We start from the raw sequence: 22,199 nt of genomic DNA, 5'->3' as shown, positions 1-22,199 counted from the left end.
ACTGGAAAAGGCTACTATTCTGCACACCATTCCCTTTATTTCATCTGGGAAATTTTAATCCCTGTTAATGATATTCCTTGCTGACAGCTGGAGTTTTCAACTCACCCAGGGTCATGCAGCAGCTCCCATCCACCACTGTGCTATGGGCTGCCCAGATGTTATACGGGTTGTGCCCAGTTTACTTTGTTACTACTGGCCTCAAACACTGCATTGCACTGTATAGGGTGGCTTCCTCCCCTCCAATTTCCCCTCTAACCTGTGCTCTAGTTTTAATGTCTCCAGTCCCTTTGATCTCACCAACTCAGCAGAAGCATGTAAGGAAAGGGAAAAATCAGCTTCATTGTTATGATAACTAAAACCCAGTATTTTCTGAGGATGAAGAATTTTGCATTTTTGATTTTATTTCTATTATCTTCATTTCCTGACCTAGGGTTGTTTTTTTTTTTTAAGTTGAAAGCTGCATCTATCACATTGCAAAATACCATTGCTACAGAAATCACCCATTGGATACTGTGCCCATGCAGACCTATGGATAGACAGATAGGGGGGTTTTGTAACATCTTTATTGATCACCTTAACAACAAAATAAATCACTAACTTCTGCTGCACCTGGACTGTTGCCACCACTCTCAGCAGTGATCCTGCAGCTCTGTATGCAAACATGTCAAAACATCAGCCATAAAAAGGCTGTGCTTGTGAAGATTAAGCCAAGCAAACCACTCCCACTGAGAAAGACAGTCACAGCATCCCTCCCCAGCTACCCCTGCCCACAGCAGCTCAACACTAGGACATGCATTTGTCCACCTGCACCATGACCTGTTCAGAGTCAAATGTATATGGAAGGTAACCTGGCAGGTCAAAACCAACAACAAACCAAATTTGTTTTCAGTTGTTTTGTGGTCCAGGATGGCAGAGGCAGGGAGGACAAGCAGAAAGCAGCATCACCCCCCATGCTGCAATCCTGCCCATGTGCTGCGATGGACAATGTGCAAGACTCATTGCTCACAGGGCTCAAACAGGTACCAGCAGAAGATGTCAGGATCTGTTGAATCACGTATATTAGCTTAGGAGGAGACAAAGCAGGTTGCTTCCACTTGAAATTGGAGTTTTAAAATATGAAAGACTGATTGCAGCAACTGTAGTTTGACTAGGACACAAAATTACCAAGAAGTCAAGGTATTGCTCCAATGCCTTCCAGCATGTGGAAATAGGGTTACACAGCCTGGCATAACCCTTCTGACTGAAGGGCAATGTCAAGACCATCACTTCCCACAGCCCTGAATTAGTGACTAGAGTAAACATACTTCACTTATGAGCCAACTCATCACCAACTTCAAAGTCTTTAGCTTCTCGGGGACCAACGTGCCTGCACTGCAGTGCTGGCACACAATGTTTCTTTCTGCAATCCCCACAAGGGTTACACTGGTCAATAATTTCTCTGCCATCACTGCCCTTTCTGCACTCATTTTGCTGTGACAGAACAAAACACAAAGCCAGCCCACACAACAGCAAAACTGTTATCATCAAAGAAAAGCCTCCTGCCCTCATGCCATTCTGCCTCCGAAATTCCCCTCTGACAGCTAAGCACGTTCACCCAGAGTACACCACGTCCATCAATGAACACCGACTCTCATTTATTACTTTTTACTGAGAAATCAGCAAAATAATTCAGGCCATTTTTAGAGTCTTCCCTTCAATTCATTTCAGCAGCTATTGTACTTCTCTGGTTAGCTGTGTTCTGTTTTTCACTTACTTAGGTTTGTGGCTGATGTTTGTTGCCCCTCTCCCTTCTTTTCTTTTTAATTCAGTGGGCTTACTTTGGTCCCCATGACCCTATGACATTGCAAGAAATTGCAGAGAGGACTGCAGCTGTGCTCACGACCATGATCAAATAAGCAAATCCACCACAGAGCCCTAATAACCATCATAATCCTGAAGCTTAGAAAATGCCCCTGCCTGTTCGTCAGACCTAAGCCTGACCTTCTTCATGCTGCACACCTCATTACAGGGATCAGAGCAAGCAGCTTTGAACTCCCTCGAAGTTCAAAGAGATGTGGCCATTTGGATAACCCCTGTATCTGCTGTAAAGATGAGATCATGTTCAGTGAAAGAAACAGAAGGAAAAGTCAGTCCTCTTTCTGGCGACTGTGTCTTGCTAAACTGCTGAAGTGAACTTGGAAGTGTGAGCTTAAGAAAGAGTTACCATCTTAGACAAATACAAACCATTCCTTTGTCCATCCTACATGACACCTTCAACTAAAGAAGTGTGTATGAGCATACATCCTGCTCTAATTACTTCTCTATCAACTCAGCCCCATTGCAGCTATAGAAATTTGTGCTGTCCATTATTTGAGTTATGCATTTTTCATGTTTCAGCCTCTTTTCTCAATACAGGCTCATCTGGCTGCAGTATGCAAGCTGCTTGCCAAAGGCGCCAATAAACATTAAACAGCAGCAACAAGCACATGTAGCTAGTCTGTTTGCAGAGGAAATGTGCCACAGAGGCATCATGGCAGCTAAGCAGTCTCAGACACATTTGCCTAAGCCTGTATCTATTTAAATGGCACAACTGTAAAACTAGTCTGAACCACATTTATATAAAGGGCTTACTAGATGAACAGAATACACGAATCACACTTTCTTCATTTCCATGGACACACAAGAAACCACAAGAACTGCAGAAACCTGTAATTCATCATGGTGACATTTGCAAGCCCCTCACCAGCCATCCTGACAGCATCCAAGTGTCACTCAGCAAGTGCAGGGAGGTCTTTTAAACTTCATGTTATGCAAATCATATTTGCTTCTTTCAACAGCCCATTCAGTCTTCATTCATTCCCCTATTTATGATGCACAATATGGGGTTTGGGGTTGTTTTGTTGTTTGGGGTTTTTTTTGCTTTAGAAGTTTTCAAATCAGACTTTTCTATTTCTCTATCCATGCTAAGACAAAATATTTAACCAGCTTGTAATGGAAGAATCCTTCCAAGGTCCAAAGAAATACAACTATTTCTACACTGAAATGCTAGATGTCATCAAAACAGAAACCAACAGTAAACACTGCTTTAAACATGCAATAGAATATATCAAAATATGTACGACATCAGCTAAAGGTACATTCTCTGCAGAGATACTACTTGACAGCTTGTTAACCTGCAGAGAAGTAGCTTCTGCCCCTCTCAGCAATTCAGGAGATTGTGCACCCAAAGGTGCTTTAACATCAGTAATGCAGGGATCGTTTTCTTTCTCTTTGAATTGCACAAACCCATTCTTTGCCCAGTTAAAAAGGCATTACAACCATTTGAAGATACAAGGGGTTTTCTTCTGTTTGTTTTTACAGTAATTTATTGTACCTTTCACGAAGGACCTGTTACCAACAATACTAGAAAAGGGCAGCTCCATCTCATTCCCCTTGTAATGTATGTCTCCAAGTACTAGATCTATTACTTTGTACTGTAACCCTTGGAAAGCAAATTTATTGCAACATTAGCCACACTTATTCCCTGGCTGCGTGGATTCTCTGACCATCCTTTGCAGTACAAACACTACTCAGAGAGATAACACAGAGGATGATTGTGATGTTTGTTTCCTCATAGAATTTTTCAGGTTTTAGTTGGCCAATGGCCCATTTACACAGAATGGTAAAACAAAATGAGAATTTTAAATTGACATAAGTCTCACACTTAATTTCAATTTAGGTTTAGCCCCCTTGCTGAACACCAGACACTTTTTTACATGCTAGCCAACCAATCACGCAAATACATGTGATTATTTAGAGACAAGCTTTTTCTGATGCCAGAATAACATGTCAAGCACTGGAATTAAATTTCCATTTCTAATGTTTTTGGAAACTGAGCACATCTCCATTTCCACAGCTGAACAGGAGTTAGGGCCATATAACTTTCATGAGTGTGCAGCCTTCTACTAACAACCACAAAAAAAATGACTCATTGCCTGCAAACTATGCAGCAGCTGTGTTAGCATTCTCTGTAATCTCATAAACTTGCATTATTATATCCAACATAACATGCAGTATAAGAGGAATGTTTTTATTTAACCCAGAATGTTACATAACTTAACTGTCAGCAGCATCTTCTCAAAGCCTAGTTCCGTATCTTCATAGCTTTCAGCAGTGCCCAAGCCATGAAAGTGTTTATTAAGCACACACTATGAGCTATGTGATAGTAAAGATTTAGCTATTCCCTAACCCTCTCCCATTGCCCCTCTTCCCATATAGCTTCTCCTAATCAGCTTACGGAAGTGAATGTATGCATGCTGATGATCTGGGGAAGTTGCCGTTGTTGGGGGGTTGCACAGAATGACCCACAATACCTTAAAGCGGAGTCTGACCACAGAGTTTGCAGGTACCTTTGATGTATCTTGTCTCCAGCTGTGAATCTTTCAAATTGTCCCACTCTCTGTAAAGTGACCTCTGTAAAGCTACAATTTACCCAGCTCTCTCTTACAGCTTACTTACAAATTTTACTTTTTCCAATGCTTTGTGTCTAAGCTACTCGGAGTACCCCCGGTTACTACTATCATTTCAGAAGAGAAGCTCTTCAGACAGGTGAAGGAAAGCAGAGAGGCCACTGATGAATGATGTGGATTCAGCCATCCCCAGATACCATGACTTGCATTGCAGGAGAATATGGTGTTCTTACCAAAAATATTCACTACCTAGTAGTATAACAAAATAAAAGCAAACAATAGCCACATTCACATTAGTGTTTCTCCATATGAACAGCTCCTCAAAATGCTAACCAAGTTCACATGTCTGTTACTTTGAGGGTGCTTTACTATATACTTTCATATTTAAAAAAAAGCTTTGATAAAGATTACCTATGATATTCTTAACATTGTTTTCAGAACACAAAGCTATCTCCTGTATGATGAAAATGTATTTTTCCTTGGTTTTAATTCCCCTCCAACTTGCAGAGACTTTATTTGGATGATGTCTTACACCATCTATTCTGAGTTTGGTTTATTAGACCATGATCATTGCTGTGGAGTTGCTTCTTAAGACAGAAATGTGGAAATTCACATGCAAATCCCAATTTTAAACCCCCAATTGTGAACCTATTCCCAGCATTTTCCTTGGGGTCATCCTTCAACTGACATGAAGGCATTTTTCACACCTATATTGTACAAAAGCCCTGAATACATGGAATCCTCTCCTTCAGACTGACGCTTCATGAGGTTGCACCCAAGGGGTCAGAAAACTTCACAAAGTTTTATAGAGATCCTGTGGCTGATTAATCTGAGCCTGAAACAGAATCCACTTATGAAGACCCTTACCTGTTCCCTCTATGTTAATGCAAGATCAGTTATGTCTAGCCTACCACCACTAAATGCCTGGCCATGCAAATCTTCAAAGGCAAGAGATCCCACAGCCCATTGCAATGCTTCACTACCCTGGCTGTTGACAGGTGTTCTCTCAAATCTGATCCAAATCTTCCCTTGCCTCAAATTAAACCAAATAATTATTGCCTTAGTCTCTCTCAAAAAAATCAAACTACTGCCATTGCTTATGTTGGTGGTTCATTGTGTACTGTACTTGAATTCAAATCCAGCTGGTAAATGAAACCAAGTGTCTTCAAACCCTAATCCTTCCCTCCTCTTTATTATTGTCTCTACAGAGAAAACTATTGCTGGAAGGTAGAAGTACTTATTCATGAAGCACTCACCGGTTTAGCTAATGGCTGCAGTCCTGAGCTGAAACTAATCTGAGCTTTGCCTAAGGTTCAGTAAAATCCTTTTACTATCTGGAAATTACTCCTGCCAGTCTGTAGTTTGTGGCTCCAACACAGCAAACATGCTTATGCCTCTTAAGTCTTGCTTCTACAGTACCAAACCCAAATTACAAGCGTCAGCATTTAACAGTACAAGACTCTTGCTTCTAAGTGCCAAAATACTATCAGACCTTTCATATGAAAGGGAGCAAACCATCAGGAATTACTGTAAGACAAACAGATTTAACAGCTGCTGTGGAGAACAGCAGATAGTAAAAGACCAAATGAAAGAAGCAACTCACCCATAGGCTATGAAATGTTGTAATGAAATATATAGGTAATTCAAGAAAAATTAGGTGAAGTTCCTAAGCACTATAATTTGAAAGTTGCTGTGAATAAAGGCAAGAAGTTCTCTCTAGACCAATGTAAAAGTTTTATTGAGTTTCTGTTCAAATAGTTGGTGATAATATTTGGCAAATTAACCCACAGAACTCTGATATTCTGAGAGACAGAAGTTATTTATGACTGACAAAAGGCACAAGATACCAGACCACATTACTTTGCAACAGAGGGGCAGGCTATACCAGATGTTTCATGGCAGTATATATTCTCAGTCCTTAATTAAAAGAAGAAACAAGAACAAAGTCCCAAGTCACAATCATTACAAAGCTTTGGAGGAAAAAACTTAAATGAAGTCTCTTATGATCCTCTATGGACTTAATTCAAGTGAGTGCTCGATAGAATGGGCAGTTAACCATATAAGCAGAGAGCTCTTCACTGCTTAAATTAAATGTGACTTATGTAAGTCACACTGTTCTTGGAAGCTTCAGGTATGCTTCTCCTCAAGGGGGAAAACTCCAGACTATACCACAGCATGAAAGTTTAGTTGATGGAAAATGCAAGCTTTGGAGGTAAAAATAGATAGAGTCAACTTATTACAAGGAACAAAGAACTTGTGAAAAGGTATGCTATGTGTTGTGACATTGAATACAAGTTTTTTTCTTCCAAGGGGAGGATAACAGGAAGAAGCTTCATCACACAGCATTTCAAGAGAATTGCAGATTTATAACGTATACACGTGAACACTGAACAAGAACCACCTTCAGGAAAGAAGGCATGTCTACTTCCTCATCTTCAGTGAAGCAAGACTATTTTTAAGAGGTATACAATCTTCTGGTAAAGGGAGACAGAAATAAGGAGTGTGTCTTTCAGCATCAGGAGATGTTCTATACCGAGCCTGCTCTTAAGTGAGCAGAGAAACTGTCCCAAATCCTGCCATCTGCAAATCACACCAGAAAGTCTGGGGAAGTTACCAAAATGTGACAGTGTTTTCATAGGAAATTGGGACAGTTTGGAAAACTTTGGGTTTTCTGTTCACAATCAGAATTAAAGTCTTTGTTACCGAAAGAGAAACCCAAAGGATGCATTTCAGGAAGAGCAAACCTGAAATGAAACACAGGTCGTGATACCTACTGCAAACCAATTGCATTGACTGGAAAGACTTGTCAGGCTGCTCCCAAAACTCCAAGTCCAGGGGTCCCAGCTCCCACATGGCCTCTCCTGGCTGGATGCCCCCAGTAGCACCCCTGGAACAGAACAGCAGCTCCTGGGACTGGGCTGCACTGCAGGAAGCTGTAAAGGTTTTTGTCTCAAAGCCCAAAAGAGGGAATGGCTAAGCTTGGAACTTCACCTCCCAGGCTAGTTTGTGTGCAAGTGCATACAACTGCTCAGATGGGAATTAAGGGAGACATTAAGGCTGGCGACTGCGGAGCCAACGTAGGTGAAGTAAGAAGAGGTTTAACTTGTCTGTCCCTTTAAGTTTAACTCCAGATCCTGTCAGGGACTCAAAACACTTTCAGTTAAGTGTTTTCCCATGACTCCTAGCCCTAGGGTTAGCACAGAAACAACTGCAAGGAAGAAATGCTTTCACTGGCCTGTTGGAGAAAGCATAGCTAACAGAGTTAGAAACTCTCCTGTTTGAAGCTGCTTTCCTTCATTAGCTGCTCAAGGAAGCTGAAGAAATCCCCCAAATCTTGTGACTTTCTTCAAGCAGAAATTTTGAAATACTAATCAAGAAACCCCCTTTAGCTCCCCTTTGCCTCTCTGGCAAATTGACTTTTCTCATTCTGTTGCAAAATGTGTATGTCTCTTTCATCCAAAATTGAGAAATGAACAAAACCCCTCAGCGAAAGAACCACAGAGGTGAAGATTCTTTACCATGGGCAAAAGCAAGAACCATCATCAGCAAGGGCACCTTTCATGAAGGTGTTTTACATGGTTCTCTGCCTGCAGGTTTTCTGATCATAGCTTTATTGCATTGTTTGATCCCCTGGCATGAGAGAATACTATATGAAAGATTATTACAAAGCAGCTGAACAATAAGAGATGACCCAGCCTTAATCCTACCTCTACTCTCTTCATCCCGTTGTATCCACTGACCACTTTCTGTACATGGAAAGGGATCTCTGCCTCTTTCTGGCTAAATACACCATTAAGGATTGCTCTCAAGGAGCATTGTACATGACTCCTAGGACTGCAAATAAAATAAAATGGACTTTTAAGCCTGGGTGGTAGACCCAGCTCTTTTCCCCTTTAGCACTCCCTGTACAGACATTACACACTCTCAGTTATGCGAGACAGTAATAACTGCCCAGATTAACTGCAGTCTGGCCAGACTTGATCACATCTTTATTCTGCTCCTTATTCATGTTGTATTACTGGCATACCACCTGCCTGCATGAGCAAATTCCTGCTTCATTAAGTACCAATTACAGCTTTGCCTCATGCTATAAGGAGTGTTGTGAACTGCGCATTAATGTCTGCAAAGTGCTTGGAAATCCTGAAATGGAGGTGCAACATATTAGATGGTTTATTATAAACTCTCTAGCCATATCTATAGCACAATGGCTGGCCACTGGATCAACTAACATTAAAACTTTTGTAACAGCAGCAAGGAAAATTGAGTAACTTCAGTTTTAAGTGGAAATTTGCTTGTGAATTCAGATTTTTAATTACAGACAAACTGTACTTTGAATTACTACCTGTCGTCAAACAGAGCAAAGAACATTTGAAATGCTCTCTCCTACAACAGGGATGCATGCAAACACAAAGAAATGACTGCAAAACTAATATGCAATCTAAACATCTCAAAATGGCCAGCTTGTCTTAAATCATTGGTTTTCAACCAGCTATCTCTGTTCATTACAAATCCCTTCCCCTGCCAGAAACTTTATTGTTTTTAACATAAAGCAGGCAGCAATACTAAATAGCATTTGTGCAACCAACACTTACTTTAGTGGTCGTTTTACCTCTGACTGAACCACAGAGGCTGTTATTGCTGCAGGGTAAATCTGCACAAAGTGGTCACTGAACAGTTTAAGCTTCAGGGTAAGATCCATTTCACTCCAGTGACGTTAAACTACATTTGAACTTCTGAAAACCTAATTTTCTTTTGGATCAATATAATCAATACAGGTGTTAGGGGAAAATTACATTTGCTGTACTTCTGCATTTCATGATAACACAGACTGTTTGCTGGCCAAGAAAAACTCTGCTTTTCTAATAAATCAAAAGGAAACGCTGATCATATGCTACTCTGAGGAGAAAAACAATGGACAGAACCTTTACAGGTGTTAGAACCTGCAATTATTTCCTCTGGTGACCAAAATCACTCTGCTCTCACTTTAAGATTCAGGAGTCAAATGCTCCATCCCCCCCATCCCATCTTCTGTATTGGACAGTTTTCTGGGATATTAAAACAAGGAGTATTGGTGGTGCCAGAGCTCTCTGTGACAGCAACCTGTGGATCAACTAGAAGGTCTCTAACTATAATATTTTCCTATATACCTAGCAACAGTGGATTTATTGAGACAACTGTCAGCTTCTCAGTGGAGAAATTATATCTTCTTAAACATCTGTGCAGTATGTAGTAAAACACAACCTTGATCCAAATATAAGAAGTGTTTAGGTAGGAGATGAAAGGAGTGGTCTCCTGAATTAGAAATAATATCCTAGCCAGGAGATACTCATGAATGTGGAACCTTAATATTTACTTAGGCTTTCAGCAGCACCCATGTGCACTGCAATTTGTTAACTTTTCAAATATTGCACAGTGTACCTGGATACTAATACATTACCCACAAGAAGCTTACATATATATATGTGTGTATATATACATATCAGAGCAGCATCTATTTTAAACATAGATCTGGGTTTCATTCTTTTTCACAAAGTCAAGGATAAAATACTTATTTCCATATTTAAAAGTAGGATTTTTTTTTTTTTCCCCTTATACTGGAGCTCTAGGAAAAGGAAAGCATTATCACAGACCTCAGCTGCTACCCTAAACCAGCCCAGAAACAAGAACGTCTGTTGGCAGCACCTGAAAAGGCTGTGTGGATATTGTGGATTCCTGTTTCAATGACAGCCTCATATCCCTCTGCTCCTAACAGAGCAGTTGGAGCCCTGTTAGCTACAGAGTTTCTCCAAGTGGTCTGCTGAAATGTTAGGATCCACTGGCACTCTTCCCCAAAATGGAAAGGTCCAGCCAAGGCAGCCAATTCTATCAAACACCGATAAGGACCCGAGAAACCCTCTGTGAGCCAAAATCGAATGGAGACAGCTCTACTGCACAAAAAACACTACACCATTAAGTAGTCTGTTGGCACCTTCTATCTGAAGGTGTAAACATCCATGGTGGATTGCTCCAGTTTTCAATTGTTAATAGCATCCAAGACTGTATTGACTGTTTTAGACCACACACAATAGCTCCTGTGTATTTCACATGTTGGTTCTGCACTGTCTAGAAAATCCTGAGGAGATGTAACTCGGCAAACGAGTTACGGTACGGCACAAAACAGTTTACCAGTAAACCTTCTCCCTGCTCACTGCATGTAAATCGCTTCCATTTTAATAATTTCAGTTCTGAACACTTGAATCTAGCTGAAGATTCCTCAAGAAAAATAATCAGACATTATTTACACAACAAAACCTGCACATTTTACCATAAGTCAGGCCCAAAAACATGCTCGGGGAAGGGCAGTGAAAGGGAATGTGAAAGGGTAAAAAGCGTTAAGTGCCACAGATCTGAAAGTCTTCCAAAGGGAAGCACAGGTCTGGCATGTTGCCTTAGAAAAGAAAAGGTGTTGCAGCAAGAAACACATAGTCCTGTCTTCCAAGGCATGGTTCTCATCAATAATGAGTACCTCTTAGCATTCAATTGGATTTCTTCACCGCTTAAAGTCTGATACGGCTTGTTCATTTTCAGTAGGTATTTTTCCCCTTGAGGAGCCCCAACACTTTGTTGTCACTGCTCCTAGAACTTCCTTGCTGGCACTTGGCCCAGACAAGTTGTTACTGAACACACACCTTTAATACTCCTGAACAAGACACAAGATTTGACAATTCTGATAGAGAACAAGAGCTGGACAATCCAAGGAACACTGACTGCTCCCCGCATTCTAAGCACTTAAAATGGTACCGAATATTTACAGGCCTCCAATTGAACTTGTTGCAAGAATAACTTCAAGGAAAAAATTCTCACTCCTCTTTGGCAGAGAAGCTGTGACACCTACAGTCTTGTAGCTAAGTATTTCAGTGTTGCAAAAACTGCCAGGCATCAGTCTGGATATGGTCAATGATAATGCATTTGAGTTAGCCTGGGTTGCTGAAACCTACTAACTCATAGGCTACACTTAGGTCTAGCCACCTGATGTGCCTCTGGTCTTGTTTCAAATACTTTGTTTAGATTAAGCAGCTTATTTCTCTTTTTTTTTAATCCATTCATGAAGTTACACAAAGTAGAATCTCTATCATCTTGCTCAGCTGCATGTGTCGCAGTGAGGTGTAAAGCACCAAATTGATGGATCTCATCACTAGTTTCCAGATACATAATTTCTCCTCATCAAATTTGTCTATACCAGAAAAGCCTGCCAAACCAAAAAACATATGGTTTTCCTTAGCACACTTGGAGACCCTATTGCTTCCAAGCACCATATGGATAATGAACAGATATGCTTTCTAGCTGGCCATACCAGTTTAGCATTCATGAGTAAGTAGACCCCATACAGTTTTATCAGACCTGTCTCAGAATATTCTCCCATTATTGCCCAGCTGTGAATTTCCAGAGTCCCCTGGATCTTTTGCAAAGCCAAGATCTAAGTGACATTGTGACTAAAGTGAGCAGAGCTAGAAGAGGCAGGCGATAAACAGCAGTCTGAGTCAGGCAAAGGTGCTAAGTAATAATAGGACAGATAACAACACTTTCCTCTGCTAAAAATGCATCACCACACAGTTGTTTTTTCTGTCTCATCCTATTCTCTCCCCCCTTCATTATGCCTTACTTGGAAAATAAAAATGCCAGTATGATCTCAGAGAGCTGAATCTGCATTTCAAAAAAATCACACAACAGTTGCTGTTGGAAGGGACATTTGGACACACTCTAGTCCAAGGCCTCAACTACAGACAGTTGCTCAGGACCTTGTCCGGTTGAGTTTTTAGTATCTCCTAGGATGGAGAATCCGATCCAGTGTATGACACTTTCCTTACATTCAAATGGTTCCCATATTTCAGTCTGGGCCCATTCATTGCCTCTTGTTCTCACACCTGATATAACTGAAAGGAGTACTACTTCTTTACTCCTACTCCTCACACACATACCCATTAGGTATTTGTACACTTTAAGGTGCTCCCTGAGCTCTCTTCTCCAATCTAAAGAGATCCTCCCCTCAGAAGATGCAGAGTCCAAATGTATGTACTGGAAGATGCCTTATGTTATGTGAACCTTTTGATTATGCAGTAGAAACATAATTCAACTTGTACATCTGACCACATGCTGTGAAGCTCTACAAGACAAATGGACAGAACACTGTTGACAAACATAAAGGAACAAACCTTATTAATCTGTAGTAATTTGAAGGACAGACCTATTCTACAAGCTATGGATTCACAGGGCAGCAGGCACTGACAGCAGTTTTCAGTTCATGAACTGTTAACTATACATTACACTTTCCATGAGATGAGCATTTCTGATGAACAGATTGTCTTTAGTCCATTGACTGAAGACAGCAAAAAGGTACAGACTGGCTGAAAATATTATCTAATAATCCTTAAGACAAATATTATGATTTTTACTCAAATAACAGCACAATCCATATTATAACAACCAAAGTTATAATTATAATTAAACAGTTTCCTCTTTAAGAAGCTCTTATGCAGGAGAACCACACTAATATCCTTGGGACTTAAATGAGAGTAGGACCTAGTCTACAACTTGCTCTTTAAGGAAAGGACTGACTTGGAATTTGAAGTTTTTCCATAAATTCTATTTGGGGACACAAAAGGTAGGTGAACAAATGGTAAGCTGTGTTGCCAACCACAAATTCACTCAAGAAGAATGGGAAGAGATTCAGAGGGTATTTCAATAAATGGTTGAGAGTCCTGCACAACCCAATGGCAGAGGCAGCATTAAAAGCACTTGGTCTCTCCTATGTGAAGCATTCATTCTCAACACTAACAATTTGCAGAATAGGATTAAGCTGGCCAAGGAAAGATTAGGAACTGTCATTCGTATGACAACATTCGCCTTTTTGAAAAATTGCTCTAAAAGAAACTAAGAACTGTATTAGGTTTACAAAATTTACCTTCTAAGGAACATAGGCTGGGCACATGGCCATTAGCAACTGTCAAAGACTAGATCCGGAAAGAGAGTTCTCCAAAACAAGTCTAAGAACTACTTAATCTGCGTTTTTATCTTTTAACCTAAAATTAGAAGAGATTCAGACTATAAGAATCTTGTAACCAGTCATTTGCAATGCCACTGATGAAACTCAGAACAAAGCCCAGACCACTGCACCATGAATTCAAATAGAGAAACATTAAATTCTTTCCAGGCCAGTTGGAAGATCCTTATGTAAAAAGGAAACAAAAAGTTAATTTGTTATGCTTTTATATTCACCTTAAAAACTAATGGCCAGCATGCTAAGCTTCTAGCCAAATTCCACCTGACATTCATTACTTGTCTTGTGAATTGTATTTACAGCTTGGAGGCACACAGTGGGACATTCAGAGTTACACAACAGCAGCATTGCACAGGGTTTTAGCACAGAATTGCATCCCTGAAATCCTTGGCTGCTTTGTGCTGAATATGCTAGAGAAACCATTCCCTGCAACACAGCAGGAACCTGCAGTATACTGTATGCTGCCATGTTTTTAACATACCTTAATGATTTCATGTCATAGCACTGTCAAGGTTAAGCTTGTACAAAGAGCAGGAAGGACTGAGGATGCTAAAGTAATGGGAGACTTTGAAACCAATGACAGAACCTAAAGCAAATGGATTAAGAGTGAAAACACAAGTGCTACAGTGAAGAGCTCGTGCCCTGAAACTGAGCATTCTTCTCTGCTTGTAGATACACTTGATACTGAAGACAAACTTCTACTCACATTATTGGTTTTGAGGTTTGCAAGTGTTTTAGCTAGAATTCCCTGTGGTAACACTTTCATCTCTTCAGTGCTACCACATTGCCAGAATCAAGTCAAATCCAATAACATGGTGCAACTTGCAAATGGGATATTTGTTTCTAACACATTTCTGAATGATTTTCATTATTACTATTGAAGATGCGAGGCTCAGAAAGCCTCTGTACTGAACACTTAAGGGTTTTCTACAAAGCTGTAAGAAATTTTGTAAGAGGATGGTAACTTTATGCTGCCAATCTGACCACAGATCTCAAGTCTGTATCAGCACACGATAAGAATGCAACCACATCAGCTTTTTGCAGGAGGATGGAAGGGAGAAATATGAGTGCTGGCCAGGCGCAAATTCAGCCTTCGTGTTATCTAACCTGCAGGCGTCAGAGTTACTGGAGGAGTTAATATGCAGTTCCAGTAACTGCTAAGCAAGACTATATAATCAAGAGAGCCATTTAACTTGTTAAAAGTGAGGAACGTTCCACACCAAAGTACTGCCTTTCACTTATGCCCAAAGAAATCCTTCTAATAGCAACATTTAAAAGACTTTTCTCCAGACCCCATTGTACCATGTGTTTGCTCTTTTCTTCCTCTTGCAAAGCCCACTACTGAGAGACCAAAGCTGTAATTTCTTCTGCTTGTAAGTGCTCCACAGGTTTAGCTGACATTTAGAAACTACATTCTTTTCCATCACTGTCTCTTTTAAAGCAGCTGCTTTTTTAGAGCACACCCCAAGATCCGAGACTTCCTGGTACCATGGGAGAATGACAGGCAGACACATCCTGCAGCATCAAAGACCACACAGGTTCTCCAAAACATTGCCTTCCTTAGCAGGGTGGTGGCAAGTACACAAGAAAGTCATTACTAGATGTGCAAAGAGCACACCTAGCCTCTAACATGCAATTCTGTCACTGATTGCCCCACTCTTCCCTTGGCCAGCACTCCACTATTCAGCAGTACCTGGAGCCCAGACTCTCCTGTCTAATGCTTGTTATTAGCCCTGTGTGGAGCCTTGGGCAAATCACAGGGACCAGCTATTACAAACACCCCCCTTGCACATCAGCCTGGCTTGTGCATTCACTTGAGACAGTCTGTAATTTCTTTGAATTTAAAAAGATGTTATTTACAAGCCAGTCAAGCTCTTCATTAGAGCAAAGCATTTACTGTTCACCATGTATGTACAGGTCTATACAAGATAAGGCAACTAAAAAGGACTTTAACAGTATCAGGGGCTCTACCCCCACATGCTCACAAAGGGGGAGCACACTCACCATGGAGGAACACAGCTTGCTCAAGGACAATAACCATGAGTCTGCTCAGGAGAAGTCCATGGGAATTGCCATGGTAGAGACTTGAGGAACACTTAGCTGATCCCATCAAATGACCTGCTAACCAGGGCCCAGACTGCATGGGAGGGTGGAAACTCCATCCCCCATGGATGTGATCCTGCATTTAACACCTTTATGACCCTGCATGTGTAAGCCAGCCACACACATCTCGACAGCTTTTTATATACAGTAATTCTAATTTGGAGGGAGCCTTTGTTTACCTTGTTTTTTCCCTGCAAGTCAGGCAGATAAGTAGCCTTCTCCCTTGAACTTACCTCCCAAACTCTACACATCAACGTCTCTCAGTTTACCAGACTGAGAATTTCCAATTTCCTTTTCACTAATATATTTAAGACCTTTGTTTAATTAAATAACATAGAAGTCCACAGGATCCATAAATTAAAAAGTCATCCTATAATTGCATAGTAGGATAATGATCTAAATTCTTTCAAATAATTCATTAGGGACTGTAGTGATAGGACAAGAGGTAACGGGTTAAAACTTAAACAGAGGAAGTTTAGATTGGATGTAAGGAAGAAGTTCTTTACTGTGAGGGTGGTGAGGCACTGGAATGGGTTGCCCAGGGAGGTTGTGAATGCTCCATCCCTGGCAGTGTTCAAGACCAGGTTGGACAGAGCCTTGGGTGACATGGTTTAGTGTGAGGTGTCCCTGCCCATGGCAGGGGGGTTGGAACTGGATGATCTTAAGGTCCTTTCCAACCCTAACTACTCCACGAGTCTATGAAAAGCACTAACTGCTGAGCCTGACTCCACAGGTGTCAGCAGAGCCTGGCACCGTGAAGTGAGGTAACAAGGAAGCAAGAAGTCCAATTTTACAGAGCAAATGAAAGAAGAAGGTGACAGAAGCTAAATCAGAGGCTCCACTGTACCAGCTCTGAAGTACCAGAGCTCTTCCTGCATGTAACATGAACCACAGTTTGCAGTTCCAAGGTTTTACAGTATCAGAGCACTGGATCTCCCCACTCAAGTTTCCTGCCTTCTAATAGAGTGTGCTTGTAGAGTAACTTGCTGGCAAATAGCAAGCAAACAGCTCCTCTTCTCCTGCAGGTACTTCATAAGCTATGAGCATGCCAGTGGTGTCCTCCCCTGGACTCTGCCTGTGTTATCACACTCTTAACTCACAAGTAGAAAAGATAGCAACCAGCTGTAAATGCTCAAGGGTTTCATTCCCCACTACTTACTCCTTAATGCTGATTTGCAATTAAATGTTCTTAAAGCAGCACTGTGAACAACAATGCGAACATTTCTGCAAGCTCCACAATAAGCCTTGTTTTCAATCACTTCCTCCAACAGAAGAAAACAAACTATTTTTACAACCTGACATTCAAAGCCAACAGGCAACAAGACTAAGATAAACCAGTGCATCTTGAGGGTGATATGTGGGAGAGAGATGTGCTAAGTAGATGGGTTGGGTTTTTTTAGAGACCTGCTGAGCCACTGACCAAGAGCACAAAGAAAGTGGAATTGAGAGAGATGCTGTTCACTCAGCTGTGGAGTGGTGGCCCATGTGCTTTGGGGATCCAGAGACATAATGCACAGGCTGTACTGTAGCAGCAGGGATATAATGAGCTTTCAAAGTAAAACAGTTTCCTCAATGATTATAGGATGATCTCCTCTGCATTACTATGACAATTTAATGACACCACTGCGCTGCAGGCTGATACCGTCCAGATCATTTGAGATTCAGAAGAAATTTTTTCCACTAAGCTCAGACAGTTTAAAGACGGCAAGTTTCCCCACATACACACTTCCGATCAGGAGACAGGGAAATGCCAAATCTCAGCAGCTGTAGGCTGATCTCTCAGTTATTCCCAACGCCATTAATTCACCATCTTCCTTTCAAAGTTCACTACAGCCAATAGTTTCATTCCTGAAATTTCCCACACTCTTCAGACCCTGACACTGTCCGGGTGCACAGAAAGGGAGGAAAGGATAAACCAACAAAACTAAACAACCTGCTCCACACTGTGTCATGGTGAAAGTTTTCAGCTCCAAGTCTCCTCCTCAGAAAACCCTAGCTTAGAGAGGAAACCCTTCTCCCATTAAAGATCTTTCTTATTCAAAGATGGGCACTTTATATACTCACTATATAAGACATACTGAGAAATCTGTTTGGATATGAACTTAAGCTTTAACTCCACAGTTATAACTACAGTCAAGATGTATATTCTATACTACTGATATTTTACCACAGCTTTTGATATTAGCAGGACCAAACACCACCTTCATAGCACAGGTTGTATTTAGCACACTCTATCAATTCAATACACCTTCTCCCTTTAAGAACACAGGTCCAGAAAAGCAATTACAATACTTCTATTTCTGTTACAATCAGATACTGACACCACAGTCATGTACAGTATTTGAGGCCTCTGCATAAAAACAAACATTAACAACAGGCAGTAATTTAAAACATACTGCCATTATGTTTTGCTAGATGTAGGACTTTAAAGGTCTTACAATTGGATCCCAAACGTGCTGCAGTCATCTGCAGAGCATGTGAATTTAAGACTTTCTTTTGGACTCAGCTTTAACCATAGCTGATCCTGCTAGGGTTTTTAAAGAGAAAGCATGGAAAGTTGATTTAACGTAGAGTGAGTTATAGCAAAACACCAGACAAGCTCCAACATTAGCCCTTAAAGGACATTCTCATGACATTAACAAAACAAACTACTACAACAACAAAAACCCAGACTAATAAGAATCTGGACCATCTTCATTTATACTGTAACTCAACAGCTGTTCATTAGAGGTTATTAAGCTAATAAATTTAGTACAAAAAGGTGCTCTTGAGAATGCTTAAGTGGCTTCTCAATTTTATTAGAGAGTTTGAGGATGAAAGTTCTTAATTGTCATGAAACCCACACCAAGAGAGGCATTCACATAAACATTATTTTAAGAAATAGTGTAGTACAGAGTCACCTCATCCAAAGCTCACGACCTATTAGTCACCATCATTTCAACAGCCCCATATGTACGAGATCTTATTCTAACACTGGTTTAGTGCAGCTTTAAGTCTTTACACAATTAATTTCCTACAAAGAAATTACAAAAAGCATTAATGATAGCAACATTTCATTAATTAGTAATAAATACAACTGAATCAGTCAAACTAACCAACTCAGTAGAACTTCTGGTGCTCACAGCATGCTAATATGCTGCTAATTAAGACCATCAACATTCCTTTTAATTATTATATTGGCTTGCTGAAGATTTGATTCATATTTTACCAGCTCTCCAGTTCAGAACATATGCCATCAAAGCCTACACAAAAAGAAAAATAAAGCAATTCCATTCAACACTTGTGGAAATAAGTTCAGCATTTTAGCTTCCTGCTCCTTCTGCTTTCCACATTAGGATATGAATGTGAGAGAAAGACAAAGGAAAATGTATCTGAATGCATGCACACATTCACATACACAGCTACATATTTGGGGGAGGTTAGAAAAGGAAGTTCTGGGAAGCCTGATCTGCCTGCAGATGCTGGCTGAAGCTCACCTCCAAGATGTGAGGTCCTGGTTCAGACCTCATTCCTGCTCAATGGTACTTATATTTGGGATGTATATTTATGAGGAAATTAAACTCTCTTCTGCAAGCATCGTCATTTCAAAGTGCTTCCCAGCCACACAACCCCGCCATCAACACCACAACACTGCAGGCATTTTACAGCTATTTCTCCTGCTTGCAGTCCAAATATCCATGAACACTGGTGCCTTCTTCTCTAGGTGAGAGATAGGAAGAAAACTGATGACAGTAACACTGCAAAGATCACATTAGGACCTACTCTAGAGTTTCTCCTAACTTGGAATAGTATCTGGTTTGCACCAACACAGAGATTACCTAACAAAGGAGTCAGAAAAACAGTGCTAATTAAAATCATATTCTCACCTCCTTGTATGTTGAGTTTCACAATACTTGGCTTACAAAACACATGCTTGTGTCTTAACCAGCCTTTCCTGGCAAGTTATGTTGCAGCTACATTATATTACAGCTTTCCTATAAAGTGAATGCCAGTTCCTGCTCATGAGGAATGCTAGCACTCTCCAGCAGTGTGTGACCCTAAAAGAGACAGCCTTACTGTATTAACAGGAGTGAAGTACCACATGACAGATCCTTTTTGTGGGTCTTTTTAGTTGTCATTTGAAACATTTTAAATATAAACGTAGAAAGAAGTTTAGACAAACTGTCTTCTCAACCTTGGTTTAAACAATCTTAGCATTAGAGACATAATAATGGTACTGGAACAGTGAAGAGGATCCTTTAATAGAAGAAACTCGTTTGTGCTCTGCAGTGGACAAGGACAATAATCATTCTGAAGCATCTGCAGCCTGAGAGAGTCAAGTAAAGGATATATAGTGACTACATGTACATCAGAACCAGAAGAATTCTGGATTCCTCCATAATCTGGTGCCTCTGAAGCCAGAGGCTGCGATTCAACCAGCAGTAAACAGAGCTTTGTCTTCCAGAATTTGAGAACAATATATATTGAGAACAAATCCTCACAGGACTTGACTGCTTCAGTGTTCACAAGATTTGTGTCTCATCAAGTGTAAAGTTAAAGAATAAATCAGCAAATCACCAGTTCAGATGCATATCTCTAAAAGCAAAATGCCAACTATTTCTACTATACTACAGCATTTCTTCAACCACCAAAGAGCCACTTAGCAGATCCTCCCATCTGCTTTCTTCCCTGCTTGGATTGCTTCAAGTCTAACAGAGCTTCTGAGCAAGCTGTGTGCTTAACAGCAAATACCCTGAAGAGCTGTCAAGCTAGGATTCAGAAATTGTCAAGTATAACCTCACGAGAATTTACCTTGAGGCAGAAGAGGGAGATGAGAAACAAAACTATCACCATTCTTCTCTTGCTAGACATATTTTGAAGTATTAGAAAAATATCTAAGGGTTTCACATACATTAAAACTGAAGAATGGCCTTTAAACAGTAGAGAAACTTCAGTTTCGGATAGATACATACCTTTACCTATCCTTCATTCACCCTCTCATTCCCACTTTAGTTCCATTTCTACAATATTAGTTTCCTTTAAGACTGAACACTGTCAGGAACAAGAGGTTTCCAGTGGGTGTAAGAGTTGCATCTGAGAACTTGTAATACTGAGATTGTAATCAGTCCTTCCTATGGACCAAATCACACAGTCATCAATTTACTCTCATCAGCCAGAGACCTCGTAGTGTTACAGAAAGTGCGAGCAGCTCACAGCAACCAAGTCACCCTTCAGTGGGGAGAGAGAGGGGAAACATTCATCTGAGATGGCTCTCACAAGAATCCACATCCATGTGAGCTAACCCGGTCTTTGCCCTTTGCAGCAGTTGGCTTAGAAACATGGGATTCCTGTTGTTAACCTGTCTTGATAACGATAGCACAGTTCATTTCCCCCAGCAACAGGGCAAAAGGAGAGTGAATTGCTATACGCATGCCTGCCCAAGTTCTTTGCACATGCATGCCTGCCCAAGTTCTTTGCACAATCAGACTTTTTTTAACCAGGCAAGAAGCACAACTGTATCCACACATTACGTGTACAGTGTCAGTACCCCTTCCAAAAGGGTTTCTTACCAGGGCACATTCCCAGGGAAAGAAATTTGCTCCAAGAAGAAGAGTTCCCTAGAATCTGACCCCCTTTATCTCCTCAAAAGGAACCAACAGCAAAAATTCTTCAGTAATTACATTTTTTCCAGGGGACTTTAGCCAGCGATGGAGACATCTGAGGGGTATAATCCCCCCCAGTGCAGTATTCCTTGAAGGGCTGAAATCCAAACGAGAATGTGCCCGGGATGGGAAAGTAAGGGGGGGAAGGGGGGGAAGGATAGAAATAGAGGCATTAAGAAGGACAACCGTTCTGTTGGTAGACAGGCTTATGGTGAAAGGGGATTATGATGATTAAAGAAACTTTTAAAAAAGCCTCTTTAAAAAGGAGAAAAAACTCCCCACATTACAAGAAACAGAACAAACAAAAGTGTCCTGGCAGAAAACGCTGCACTCCACTGGGCCCCGCACATGGAAAATCCCTCAGAAATCCCAGTCCTTTGTTTGGATTTCATGTTACTTGTCAAGGGAGGAAAAGTGCTCTGCACATCTTTGTGTTTTACCCGTATTTCCCTTTTATCTTGGGGAGTTTCACATTCATTTTAAGTTTTGGGTGCAAAAAAGCACAGTCTGGCTTATGTCTCAAAGGCTTTCTCAAGCAGACGGTAAGTCTCGTACACTGACACCAGCAACTAATCCTCTCTGTATTAGGCAAAGAAACATCTGGCAGATCAAGTTTTTCACTACATAGAGCAGCAGGTAGAGATGCATATGCCCTGCAAAAGACAAGGGCCAGAAAACATTGTTCAGGTCACTACGACATCTTTTCCATTAAGAACTCTTACAATTTGATGGTAAATTAAGCAAATAAATCTACTCAATTTACTCAGAGACCCAAGACTGCTCTCCTAATGGACAGGCTTTCTCTGCCTTCTCCAAGCTGTGTGAAATGCCAGCTCCAACCTCCAAGAGGCTGGACAACAACCATATGGAGGATGCTGTTGGACTCTTTCCCCTGCCCTGAACAGCCATGGCAAGGACCAAGCCTGGGACATACCTACTCATGGACAATTTCATCCTCCTGGAAAAGCAGATGGCAGAAGGAATGTGCAT

General features: G+C 40.9%; 1 long non-coding RNA gene across 1 annotated transcript in view; it reads right to left on the bottom strand.

The window, feature by feature from the left end:
• The window catches only part of LOC133262540 (uncharacterized), an 82,924-nt gene extending 63,341 nt beyond the window's left edge, over positions 1–19,583 (bottom strand). Inside the window, exon 1 of the long non-coding RNA XR_009741345.1 lies at positions 19,434–19,583. This is a non-coding gene — a long non-coding RNA (uncharacterized LOC133262540). The remainder of the gene's footprint in view (positions 1–19,433) is intronic.
• Between the last annotated feature and the right edge of the window lie 2,616 nt (positions 19,584–22,199).

This window comes from Pezoporus flaviventris, unplaced genomic scaffold, assembly GCF_033815535.1.
Source record: "Pezoporus flaviventris isolate CSIRO_AGI_PZ_B2104156 unplaced genomic scaffold, CSIRO_AGI_Pfla_v1 ptg000213l, whole genome shotgun sequence".
In the NCBI taxonomy this organism is placed as follows: Eukaryota; Metazoa; Chordata; class Aves; order Psittaciformes; family Psittacidae; genus Pezoporus; species Pezoporus flaviventris.
The sequence above is the reverse complement of the archived record's forward strand: the minus strand, read 5'-3'. Positions and strand labels throughout refer to the sequence as shown.